The sequence below is a fragment of the Planococcus citri genome, chromosome 3 (assembly GCF_950023065.1).
Source record: "Planococcus citri chromosome 3, ihPlaCitr1.1, whole genome shotgun sequence".
NCBI lineage: Eukaryota > Metazoa > Arthropoda > Insecta > Hemiptera > Pseudococcidae > Planococcus > Planococcus citri.
Genome location: NC_088679.1, coordinates 77,439,898 through 77,454,066, shown reverse-complemented (window position 1 = coordinate 77,454,066; position 14,169 = coordinate 77,439,898). Strand labels below are relative to the sequence as shown.

At 35.7% G+C, this 14,169-nt stretch overlaps 1 long non-coding RNA gene across 1 annotated transcript in view; it reads right to left on the bottom strand.

The window, feature by feature from the left end:
* The window catches only part of LOC135839437 (uncharacterized), a 72,782-nt gene extending 59,046 nt beyond the window's left edge, over positions 1–13,736 (bottom strand). The window contains exon 1 of the long non-coding RNA XR_010557594.1: positions 8,289–13,736. This is a non-coding gene — a long non-coding RNA (uncharacterized LOC135839437). The remainder of the gene's footprint in view (positions 1–8,288) is intronic.
* Between the last annotated feature and the right edge of the window lie 433 nt (positions 13,737–14,169).

Sequence of the window (14,169 nt, the reverse complement as noted above, 5' to 3'; positions counted from 1 at the left end):
ATAATTATTACTATATTTCCTTGCGATGAAAAGTATATTTATTATCTTCACATATCTCAACCATTCTCACTCTCACTATTCGTCATCGTCGTCGTAGTCGCGCTCCTTTACAGGAGATAGCGTATATGTCCAATAATGTCCATCTATATTAGCCGGTATCCAGCGTATCTGATCGCTTCTTTCAGGGTCTTACGGGGAGAGTTGGCTGGTGAGTTTGTTGTTAACAGCTCCGATCGTTTCCTCCCTCCCGTTGATTTTCCTTGGTTTTTCCCCTGTACTGCTAGCATGAAAATACCGTTTTCTCGTATTTTATGAGCTAAATACTTTAGCTTTCTAGTTTTGATATCTTCAACTACGACATTCCGCTCCTCTCCTATTCTTGCTAATACTTCCTTGTTGGTAAAGAAGTCCTTCCATGAGATCTGTAGTAGCCTTCGATAACACCACATCTCGAAAGCGGATACTTTATTCTCGCATTCTGCACTCATGGTCCATGTTTTGCAGGAATATTTCAGAATGATCCATGTACGTAGCACCGCATAATTCTCTTCCTCAGATCTATACTCATCCTTCGATTTCCCAGCACATTGGCAAGGTTGTTGAAAGCAGTTTTTGCCATTCCAATCCGTGATTTAATTTCTTTATTATCTCTGCTGTAAACTTGAATTATCACCATTGGTTTTGGCTTGACCTCCAATCTCACGAGTAGTATCCTCTCTGATTTTGGAATTATGGCACTGATTTTATCGCTGATTCTGGTATGTATTAATATACCCACACCCTGTTAGTGTGTGTCTTTCCCAGCATAGATCATTTCATATTCTTTATCTACCCAGTTTCTACCATTTCCAGTCCATCGGGTCTCACTTATTAGTTATTCCTAACACGTCGATTTGCAACCTCCTGGCTTCTTTAACTACACTAGCAAGTTGTCCAATTTTATACAAAGTTTGTACATTCCAGGTTGCAACGTTGATGTTGTTCCGCCTTGTTTTGACTCCCTGTATTCTTAGCACCCTATCCGGCTGCCTTGGCAGATTAGGTTCACTAATTACTAGAGACTAAGGATACTTTTCGGCATTGTGCGCTGTTGAGTGCTTTTGGCTACACTCGTTTGACTTGTCTCCATGAAAGTGAAATATTTTCCTTATCAAAGATGAAACTCCTGTTTCCAGTGTTTCCTTTTCGTTCAAATCTTTCTTTATAATCATATTATTTCATACGAATATTATAAGTATTTTAATGATGAAACTCGTGTTAGTCCTGTTTCTTTTGAATGTTGATCTGTTTCATAATTTTGTCGACAGTCTTGTACTCTTGTTAGACAACAGTTTCCGATCCAAACATTACCAAATATACTTAAAGAAAAAACAGCTGTGATGATACTAGTCTTTTGAAATCAATTTGAAGAAATGTAAAACTCTTAACAGAAGTGATGTTACTGTACAATTGTACAAACATTTAGAACTTGGGATGTTTTTCAAAAGAAGATTGATATGATATCACATCAGTCAAAAAGTCAAATGTCGAAAAAATCGAATCAGATTTCCAACTGCTCACCAGGCATTTAACTCAAAGTATATTATTAAGCAACAAAATTTGTATTCTACAAGAAAGACAATGAAGAATAATTAGTAAAAGTTAATATAATATTCGAATATTATAAATTTATAATTAAATTAAAATTAAAAATCTCAACATGGAATAGGGAACTTGATTCAAAGTCAAACGAGCGTAGCCAAAAGCACTCGACAGTGCACGATTCTGAAAAGTATCCTTAGTCTCTAGTAATTAGTGATGAATGAACTAGTGATATAGAGCTTCCAACTACTCGTATCTATAAAATTGCACACTTTTCTCTTTTTTGGAAAATACTATCAATTCGCGTTTTCAGTAGTTCTCGATTAAGTTCATCGGAAACGAACATATCGATGAATTCTTTTCGTTGATCGATTGAAACGCACCAGTCTTTCGACAATAGGTGATCTTCGATATATGGAGATGAGATGAGTTGGTTTTTGAAATGTACAGCGACATCGAAATCGTTAAAAACATCCTTACTGATAAATGCATTCAGTTTTTCGTATTTAGAAATCATACTCGTAACGTCGAATCGATTCTCTAAAAATGCTATTCGCATTAACTGCTGTTTGTATAAATTGGCATCTTGCAAATTGGGAAACATAAATCCAACCATATCGTTAAACCGATCGAAATGCATTTCGGTAACTAATGATACCAAATATTTTCGCAACATTCTATCACTGACCATCCTCGTTTTCACAAATTCATTTATTTCTTCTTCTGATTGGAAACACTGCGCGATTAACTTATATAATTCTCCGCTTCTACGAACACAAGGGATTATCCAACACCAGTTACTCTTCCAGAAATCTTTCCTTTCGTCTTTAGTAGCAATTGAAAGTACAGCGGGCAATATTTTCATCTCCATAGTAGACGGACCTACGATGATATCACTTCGTATACTGTCGAATATTCTTCTTTCAGAAATTGCTTTCGTAACCGACTGTTTCAAGATATCTGAGGCACTTGTCCAGAGTTCAACGCATAAATAGACAAATTCGTTAAAATCACGACAAATCATACTATTTTCTGCTTCTATTCGCAACAATTTCAAAACAATATCGACAAAGGTAACCTCGGTAATTGCGGTTCGAACTTGTCTCCACGTAAATTCAAAATACTCTTGAGTATACGACGAATCTTGTACGATTTCACATACTAACGCGCTTCCTTTGACATTCAGAAAATTTACAAGTTCCGCATGTGTCAATAGCGGTAACACAAATCTCACAAAACCCTTGACATAGTTGGAAAAAATTACGAAACATGTTCGCAAATGATGCTCGGGTGGAATACGAGTCCAGAAATACGAAAACGATTGTCTACTGGGTATCATTAATTCACTTAGTGTTCTTTCTTCGAACGATGGACCGGTTCTTCGTATTTCATTTTTCATGCATGATATCCAATATCTGCAGAATGGGTTACGGTAGAATTTTGTTAGGACGTTTACATTATCTGCTACAACCGGCCAGATTCGAGAAATATCATCTTCAAAGCAGAACGAACACGCTATTGCAAACTTCATAGTCTCATCAATTTCACTACACTTCATCATCAGTTTGGCAGTCCTTTCGTAATGAATACATCCGTCGTAATCGCACACAAAATTTTGGAAATACTCTAAGATAGCATTTCTGTTGCCGTATTCGGAAAAAGATAATCTTCGGTAATGTAACCACAGCCAACCGTTTAAGGAAATTCCAAATCGGCTCACATATTCGTTGATTAATCTTCTAATTTCTCGAGGAAGATGAGTAGCGAGTTGGGTTTTTAATGATGAGCAATCTCCTGATGGGTAAAATTGATTCAAATGTCCACTGGAACGAAAACTTTCAATTTCGAGCCGCCACAATTCCAGGCTAATGACAATGGCTGAACAGTCTTGGAGCGAAATCGGAGTCGGTTGTAGGACGTCGTATACACTTACATCAGCCATCGAATTCAAATTTAAAATAAATTGCAGAATACTTCACGCCGGTAACAATTTTTTCGAAAAAACAAACTAATTTGTAATTTTAAATCGCACTTCCACATGTGATAAGATGATAAGTAACCGCGAAAAAGTAGATACCTCAATTACAAAATAATGTAAGCCAGGCCTAACCACACCACCAAACCACCTGACTACTGGTAGTGCACTAAGATATCTGTAGGATCATTGCGGTATGCGGTATCCGCAGTGTTGAAAAAAAAACGGTTTTTTTTTTTGTTTTAAACAATTAAATGTAAAAACAGTTCCATTGATTCGTTGTTTAAAACAGTGTTTAAAACAACACGTTTTAAACAAAATTATGAATAAATAAAATAAGCAAAATAAATAGGTATAGTCAAAACTCAAATCTCAAAAGTCTTACTTTTGTTATTTAAATTTTACCTATTCATCATGTAGTGTTCTTTGAGTGCCATACGATTGAAATTTCTGTTTATCATTTTTATATTGGTTATCAAATGATTTTTAAAAGTGACTATGATTGTAAAAAATTGAGAATTTTATGAGAAAAATTGAAAAAAACATGTTTTTTTTCCATTTCAAAAAAAACCAACGTTTAAAACGTTTTAAACGTTTAAACACTTCCCTTGTTTTAAACACTTGAATTTTTTTGGGCTGTTTAAAATACTGTTTTAAACATGTCTGTTTTTTTTTTATCGGTGACCACTCCTGATTTCTTGAAAATACGATTTTCGACATGGGTAGGTATGAACTTATGTATTTTTATGAATTTTATTAATACCTCGAATTTATTTTTTATTCAGCTTCGATCTTCTTCATATAAGATTTCACATTGCATTTCACCTCTCGAAAACTTATTTTCATAGTTGATCATTTCCAGTTATTTCAAAATCTTTAGCGAGGCTTCGATATCAGGTATTTTCATAAACTCGTAAATCGTGTGAAAACTTGTACCTAATTCAATTCTTTCCAGTTCATTTGAATTAATGAGCTAAAAACGGGGAAATTATGAAAATTTCGTCGAATTAATATAGAATACTGAAATCTGATAGTAGGCTATGCAACTACCCAATTTTCAACCCTTCGATCGATTGTAAACGGTTTCGAACCGTTTTCAGTAGATATATACTGGAGCCTCCCGCAGATCTTTGAAAGGAGAAATTTCCACAAATGAAATTGCAAAAAATCTAAAATTTACGTTTCAGTCGAACTTCAATATGTACCATTGTACCTAAGCTGAGTCGATCGAAGGTGACTTCAAGCCACCAAAACGTTCCTGAACGCTCCAAAACGGCTTAAAACCATTTTCAAGCGACTCGGATCCAACCGAATTTCAGATTTCATTTGTTAAACTGCAAGCCTACAAAGAATTCTACAGTGCTGGATAAACAGAAACTGATTTTCCATACCAAAAAAAAATAAGCAACTTCGATAACCAAAACAGCTCGAAATAGTAACCAAAGCCAGCAAAAAATTGAAAAATCGCGAGTAAAATATTTCATAATGTAGAGAAAAATGACCGAAAAAAAAACAGAACATTTCAAATTGATTATGTGGTTTTCAATTTCAAAAATTTGAACTGTTTTGCAACTTTTTTGAGAAAAAAGTGAGATTTTCGACAATTTTCGGCAGCAAATTGAAAATTTTTGCAATTTCTGCCGAAAAGTTTAATTTTTGGAAAAATTCGAGCCTCTTTGGAACTTTTTTTTACAAAATCAAAACCTACTCGTGATTTTAGCCGTTTTGCTTTTTGCTAAACATTACAATTTTTTTCATAATTATAATAATTATATGTACTTGAAAAAGCGAGAATTTCTGGAAATTTTCAAGAGAAAACAAAGACTGACAATTTTAACAAAAGGACGGATTTTTTGAAAATTTCTGGCAAACACACTCAACAACTTTTCGAAAAAAATGAAACTTTTTTTGCCAAAAAACCTAATTTTAAATTAATTTTAGCAAAAAACGAGAGTTTTGTTCAATTTTTTGTAAAAAAAAAAAAAAAAAAAAAGATACAATAATATTCAGCAACTTATCAAAAAAGCGAAAATTCTCGAAAGTTTCTGAAAAAGCGGGAATTTCTTACGAAATGATTTTTAGTAAAAAATTTGACTTTGGCAAATTTAGCGAAAAACACAGCGATGTGGGAATTATTGGCAAGAATATGTGACATTTTTTTCGCAATTTTTGTGAAATGGAAAAAAGCGAGATTTTGAGCAACTTTTTGTTTTAGTGAAAACAAATTTGAATAATTAAATATTGTATAAAAAGTAAATATTTTCAACAATTTTGTTAAAAGTGAGCGAGACTTATTTCCGAATTCTCAGTGAAAAGACGAAACTTTTTTTTTTTGGCAATTTCGGGCTAATTATGTAGGAAGCGACAGTTTTCAACAATCCAGACAATGACAAGATTTTTTGATATTTTTGACAGAAGGTGAGACTTTAGTAACTTTGGCAACAGGCAGGGCTTTGTAATCGATGAAAAAAGGCTACGGAAGCATCATTAATGAATAGCTCGGCTTAAATTTTCAAAAATTTCTCATCACTTTTCGAACACCATGACGACATTTTCAATCCCTAGATTTATAAACAAATCTGTTTATAAATCTATTAAAGAGAGGAGCATCGATGTCCCTCTCTTTAAAAAATCAATTGCTGGTAAGTACGTGTTTTTTCATTAAGACATGCTACGAAAGCATAAGTTTTCCGCCCTCCGTGCATGCTACGAAAATGATCTATGTTTACCCGGGTCGAAAATGAAGATCTTTTAACTTTTGAAGCGCCCTGGAGGCGGAAAAAGCATTCTACGGAAAAATGAAGTCGAGGAAAATTATAGAGAATTAAATTTCCAATCGACATAATGCCTTTAGTTTTTTTCTAGGAGGCTCAGTACTCGATATATTTACTATGCAAAAAAAGGGGTCATACTCATCACTTTAACCAAAAACGGGCGTAAAACTTATTTTCGTAGCATGAATAATGAAAATATCTTACAATGCAAAAAGCGACGTGAAGAATGTTTGGTCCTTGTATTGTAATATACTATTATCTGCAGCAGGATTTTTTCATTCGAAACATTAGTAAATCCGATCAAATGTTCTATAGCAACAAATTCGTATGATTTGGTTTTAGATTGAGGGTGACGACATAAATTCATTTTTAAAATTCATGGCTACATCAGCATTCCTCTTCTCATAGGAGATAGGTGGCGTGACAAAGGACAGTCAACAAGAACTTAAGTTCTCTCGAGGTTTGTGAAGTCCAATACAGTTATAAATATGTCTTCAAATAATCTACTATTCGATGTAATGTCTGTGAAAGCCGAAAGTTTCAAATCTTCGGCAGCAATGTTCCATGTTTCAAAACATAATTGAAGAAAATTATCAAGATTGCGATTATCAACGACATATCTGTCCAGTACCCTGCACCCAATTATAGAATTCTTGATCCAATTCAAAACTCGATCACATAGACTCATGTAACCTCACTTTGCATCATCTTCACGATCAGATTTGCGAAAGCAATCTGGTTCATCGCGTTTCTAACGTAAATCCAAGTCGATAGCACGACTTCTTCATTTTAACGAGAAATTTTCAACAAAGCATAGGTATAACAAATCACAACCACTCTCATGAAAAAATTTAGATCGTCCAATTTTGATAAAATTAATCGAACAACATGATGGTAAATCGTTGTAAAGAAGTCGATAGCTTTCCGCAAACGATTCTCCGCTGGAATAAGATTCTAAAAATTATCCAGAGATGGTCTATTACGAGACGAGAATTCATCAAACATCCGTCCTTCGATGGGAGGATCGGTTATTTGGATATCATTTTTGAGAAAAAAGGATCCAGTACGAGTATATGTGAATTAAGAGTTTTCAGAAAAGTTGTCACACATGCGAGGACGTCTTCTTCAATGCAAATGGCCAAATTCGTTTGATACCTATCGTCCGTCTTCGAAACAATACGTACAAGCGATTAAAAACTTCTGATTGACATCGAAAAGACGATTCCCAATGGTCAGTTTTTTGAAAATTTTGAGACCAAAAAATACGTAACCTTTCGGATGCACAGACTTGAAATCGGGCTCAAACTCCAAAAACCTTGATTTGTGACTGGAAAAGACGATTCCCAAAGCTGTAGCTAATCAACTGAATTTTTCGAACATTTTTGAGAATTTCTTTGAAATTTTTGAATCCAAAAAATTAGTACCTACCTCATGAGCTCTAGGTATCTGAGAATTACTATTTTACTGTTTTGGACACATTTTTTCATTTTTTTTTTAAATCGCGGTTTGCTCTAAATACTTATGTACCTACCTATCGCACTTTTTCGAAAACAGAAGAATCTGAAAATTCGCCGAAGGCTCCAGAATGATTCAAAACCATCACCAAACGACTCGAGAAATTAAAAGTAGAGAGTAAAAACCAGGGATCAAAAATGAAGTAGGTAGGTCTAGGTAGTAGGTACATACCAAATTTTAGTTTTAACCTTTCTGCGCCAAATTTGATTTTTAAAAATTTACTAGAAATCGAAAAATGCGCTTTAGCTTTTTAAATTTCAACTTATGTGTTTTCGCTCGCTCATTCGATTTAGCTTTGTCAGGTTCAACCATCAGGTGAGCTAACAATTTCAGCGTTTGCATTTAAAATTGCCAAACTTAGGTATGTTTCAGGTAAGCATACTTTTGACGCACATGGTATAATACTACCTACTAAAGTAGATTAACGTAATTTGAAAACTCACCTAACGTTGGCAAGGGTATGTCGACGACTGCGTAGAAAGCAATTATGATATTTTTGAAACTCGCCGATGCTTCCCTGCTCAGCCTGCATTCTGTTCAATGCGATGCTGGAGATACCGACGCTTCCGCATGTTTTATATCCGAACTAGAACTGCTACTGGTCGCCGAACGAGTCCTCAAATTACGTTTCTTCTTGCGCCTCTCGCACTTTTGCAATTGCGGGTGCTACTGATAAGCGCCGGACGTCGATAGCGTTGACAGAGACGTTTTCGCTTCGTTTAATTAAAATCAACGAGTTGGAACTTTCAGGTATGGGATCTTCTTTAAGCTGATCCGTCTTCCTTTTCGATATCGTGCAGCTCCTTGATGGTCAGATAGTTATTCAAACACGTCGTCTGACCGCCCCTCCCACCCGCCTGATCTCCACCACCGGCATCATCCTCCTTGGGCGGATCTGCTGGGCCGATAACTTTGCCAGATGGACTCGTGGATGATTGTACTGCGGATGATTTAGAATTTGATGCGGACGCTGCGGCGGCGGCTGGGGCTGCAGTAGCGATAGTGACCGAAGCCGAGTTATAGCTGGCAGCTGAGCTCGGCGCCCCTGAGCTGATCGTGGTTACGATGTTCGAAGGATCTCGCGACTACAGCTGCTCTGCGCATCGGCGGCAGCATCATCAATTATATACTTTTGAACACTGCACCCCCCCCCCCACTACGCCTGTTTTATTACGGTGAAATGATAACCACTGCAGCGCCACCGTCTCCTCGCAATTTTCTCTTCCTCACGAGCTTCTTGTAGATTTTCCTCTTCACGAGTACGAATGGTACATAGTACGATTAGGCTGCTACGATAATCGATTCGCATTGAGGCGCTTTTTTATAGAAATGTCCAAAACCGTCAATTCCCGTGAAATTTTTGAAGTGCTTAAACATATGCACAAACATATGCGTTGTGCATGTGTTTACGCCCTTCTTACGCATGCGTAAAAAGAGACTTTTGGGGCGTTTAAGCATGCTTTTACACATGTCTTTACTCACGCATTTATGCACGCAGTACTCCAGCGTTTCTGCACATTTTTACTCTATGTGCGTATACACCTGCGTTTATGCATTGCATTCTGCGTAACAATATACCATTGATTTCAGCATGTGACAAATCTCTGCGTTTACGAGTGCGTATATGCATCCAGGTCTACACATTTCAGCATGAGGACTTACGTATGCTTTTACTGATGCGTTTATGCACATATTTTCGTAAGCGTTTCAGAATGCGCATGCTTATGTGCGTTTATATCTGCATTTACCGTTTACATTTTAATGCGTTTCATCACGCGAAATTATTCACACATTTTCAACTTTTTAATGAATTTCAGCGTGAAGACTATGAACTAGTGCATTGGTTTACGCATTTTTATATATTTTATGGTAAACATTTGCACATGCAAGAAATTGTGTTGTGATTTTATTCATTTTTCATCCAGGATAAAAATTACAAATGTTGAAATGCACTTTTTTAGTATTCGGGCACGCAGTTATGTGTACTTCATTGGGTGAAACTTTGGGGAAATTTCAACTTCGAGAATCCACTGAAATGTTTCCATGGAATTTTTGTTATGCGAAGTAAAAAATTTTCCAGATAACGTCCAAAATGATAGAAATTTATGCTATACCATTTTTTTTTCTTAGATAAGTAGGAATGAATCCGTTTATTGATCGGATCAGTTTGAGCGCACATTTTGCAATTCATTAAAATGTTGAATTTTCTTACTTCCAGAGCTTTTACAGGGTATCTAATGGAATTTTTCTAGCGAAAATCACAACTTTTTCATTACCATTTCACTAGTATTTAGAACACAATTCCAGACAATTTTAACCTCTCTTTCCTTTTCCCATATTTTCCCAACATTTTTTGTATTATTCGAAGAACGTAACCTTTGAAAACTGGTGTGACATTTTTCAATTTCAAAGCAATCATGAACACCGAAGGAAGCAAGGGTAAAAGCTCTCCAAAATTGATATAATTTTTTATTTCAGATGCTGATTTTGTTGACCTTGGCAATTGTAATATTTGAACAGTAATTTTTTTCAAATTTCAATTTCGAACAAGAAAAAAAAATGGGTCTCAATGAAGCGAAGGAGTAATTTTTTGAAAATTCATTAATCAGTAACTTGAATAGGTAGTGTTATTTTTTATGGGAGAACTGGAGAAGTTGAGTCTTCAACATTTTATAAAATTATTGAAACAGAATTTTTTTTACGAAATTTGGAATTAAAACTATCGAAGTGACGGACAAAAGCTCTCAAATATTCAAATTCAAAAAACTATTCAAAATTATTTTTAATGCGAAAAGTTCATTGTTCTCAGCTCTGGCATTTTTCCAAATTGGAAGAATAATTGTTTAGAAATTTAAATTGAGAATAAAAAAGAAAATTGAACAGAGCAAACAAAGCGAGGCAAAAGATTTGTAACATGTGGGATTCGAGAAGTTTTTTTTTTTTTTTTTTTTTTCAAATTTTCGCGACCCCTGCCACATTGGGCATCCATCGTCGGCTTTGACTAAAATCACCAGGTCCGGCTGAGAGCGCCCATCGACGATTCCACCGCAGCTCAACTGTTCTGTTTCCTCAATTGATTCTCCTTGCTGGAAGGTCGGACGGCTTGAATCTCTTCAGCCTGCGTGTATCGCTCGAATTGTCCAAAAGTTGGATGGCACTGGGGTTGCAGTGCTTGTGAAGTCTTCTCTCGTGTCGTTCTGCTTGCCTGCAAATCTCCTCCGCGACATAACTCATTTTCAGGTCCTCATGGAGGTCGGCATTTCGTTCAAACCGGTATGCACCCGCCATCGTTCTTATGATTATGTTCTGGCATCGTTGTATTATCAGTATGTTTGATTTTGAGGCACAACCCCATAGAGCAATACCATATAGCCAGATGGGTCGGATTATTGCCAGGTATAAAAGGCGCTTGTTCTGAAGACTTAGCCTCGATTTGCGCCCCATCAGCCAGTGCAATTCTCGCATTTTTCCTTTTATCTGGAGCTTTTTGGCACGAATGTGTTGGCTCCAATTCAGCCTCGAATCTAGATACATGCCAAGGTACTTTGTGCAGTTCGAGTAAGGCACAATTGCACCATTAATGCTAACTGGTAAGTAGGAGTGAGTGCGGAGGGAGAAATCAACGTGTACGGATTTCCCGCAATTTACAGCAATCTTCCATGTCTGCATCCACTGAGCAATGGTGTCTACTGCTGCTTGGAGGGAGATTCGAGAAGTGAAAAAACATTGCTCTCACAAGAAAAATCAGTTTTTGTTTGCTGTGTTTGATATTTCTGAAACTTGAGTCAAAAACCTCATTTTCAAGTGCATAGGTATCTTGCAGTAATTTAAAAGGGGAAGAAAAGAAGTCGTGCCCGAGCGAAGAAAAGACGAAAGCTTTTGAAAATCCATGAATCGAGTTGTAAAAAAGAAGGAATTACCCAGACGTATTCAAAATTGAAATTATATTTTCCAAATTTTTACTAGGTACCTTTTCAGCCAAAAATCACTACTTTCACTACTGATTTTCACAATTACCTATTACTTTTTCACTACTTTCACTACCTGTTAGATTAGGATACCCTGTTTTAGAAGTTCTGGAGAAATGGCGTTGAGGGAAAAAACGAAATATTCTCCTATTTAAACACACGTATTTTTTATCAGAGCACGTTTTTCACGAGATTTCTTACTAGTTACTTTAAAACAGAAATACCTAACCGCGTGTCCGAAAATTAAAGAAGTACATTTCAACACGAACTACCTAAACCTAATATTAACTACGTACTAAGACTAACTAAACACAAGATGACAAGAAGCGTAGTCGAGCGAGCCAACAGAGAACGGACAATAGAGGGATGAAACCAGTGATAGCTGATGAATGAAGGGTGTGCAGGGAGAAAAGAGAAAGCGATTTCAACGTTTGGAATGGAATGTGGCAGGATGTAAATGTAAGGTAGTAAGGATAGCAGAAGTCAAACATAAATACACGCAAATGGCATGGCTCACTTATAACATGTATCATAGTACTGTACTACTACCCAGGACTGGTTTCCAGTGTTGTCGCTTCTTCGTCCTTGACTTGGGTCACCTACCCTTACACACAATAACAACCACTGTTCAGTCTATATTGACGTTACTTGAGCTGGAACTGTTTTGAAGCAATGAAATTAACTTGCATATAGCCTTACAAAGCTGAAACAGTTGCCTCCTTTGACAACAAACTATTCGATTTACCTATATGTATACCTATCTCGTTACGTGCCTTACAAGGGAACCTGTTGAGTGTCCGTCTCCGATAACCTCCAAAACCAAATTTTCAGCTGCCCAACTTCATATCTCGATATTTGGCGAACGTTGAAAAATTCAAAATTATTTGTATTGACAGTTTTTGGTGATTTATGCTTTTTTCAAACAAGTACGTACATGCTCAGCAAAAATGATCAAAATAAGTCCTAAAACTGATATTATAATTCCCCAAATCCAAATTTCACCATTTCCAGCCAATCTGGAGCCTCCAGCGCGATTTTACAATTTCTCAAGAATTTTTAATTTGCTCCAGAAGACGTAAATAGGTATGAAGTTATGTACTTAGCTGAAAATCGAGTTGGGTGTTATACTCGACCTGTTTAACGAGTTTATCCACATTTGAGTCGATTCTGGAAGGGACACCTCAAGAGTGATTTTTTGAACAGTTTTTTCCATAATAATAATAGGTATCCAAAAATCAAAATTTCCCATTTGCGCGAATCACTGTATTTCGTCATGAATGAAATACTGCGATTTGCGCAAATGTAAATTTTATCTTTCCAACTTCATTAGGTATAATTTTGACAAAATTTCATCTTTGAAAATGCGCTAAAGTGTTGCTATGGAATTTTCATTATGCCAAATAACGCTCAAAATGAAAGAAAAGTATGCCAGATTTTTGGAGCTATCTTTGCTGGTGTGTTTTGCTTACAAAATTTCTCAGCCAGGTTATAAGCGAAACATGTGTACCTTTCACGGCAATAAAACATGGTAAATTTTGCTACGAGTAACAATTATTCTAAAAACCTCAAAGGCAATCCTTATAAAAACAATTTAGGATAAATATTTGGAAAAGTATGCGTTTTCACTTGCAAATGGTTGAAAAATGGTTTTAAAAAATTGGGAAGTAGGTAGGAACTTTGTATGTAGATCAATGTACATACATATAAATGATGATGAATTGATGACTTTCACTTCAATTTTTTTCTGGACTCATTCTCTACTTCAGATTCAAACAAATCCAAAATATCCATAATTTTATGAGGTTTATTAAAATAGGTACCGAAAGTGATATTTTTTTATCAATTTTTAAAATTGATAAGGAGAAAATAAAACTAAAAATTGAAGTGAAACGTTATCTATACTTCTCAATTTTTGGCGTATACCTACTTGTGTAAATAAAATCACAAAATGTTTGAAGACTTCATTTTTTACAAAAATTTGGCTAAAAACTTGAAAGTAAATTTTGATACCCTCCCCCCTCCCCCAACACACACACCTGCTGAAAGTCCTGCTAAAAGTCCTATGTACTTAAGTCCTGGGTAGATTTTTTCACTTATTTAAAAAACAAAAGAATGACGAGTTATTTCGATTTTTCAATTTTTATTATTTTTAATTAGTGACAAATTCATCCCCAAGGTGATACACGCAGATCGCGGCGACTTATCCACCATAAGGCGTCATATAGGTATAGATACCTAGTAGATCGTTGACAAAAAAATTAGCTGCTAAAGCGAACAGGGTGCCAAATTTTTTTCCAATTTTTATATTTTTTTCAGTGTATTTTTGTGATTTTTTGATATTCAAAATCCCATAACT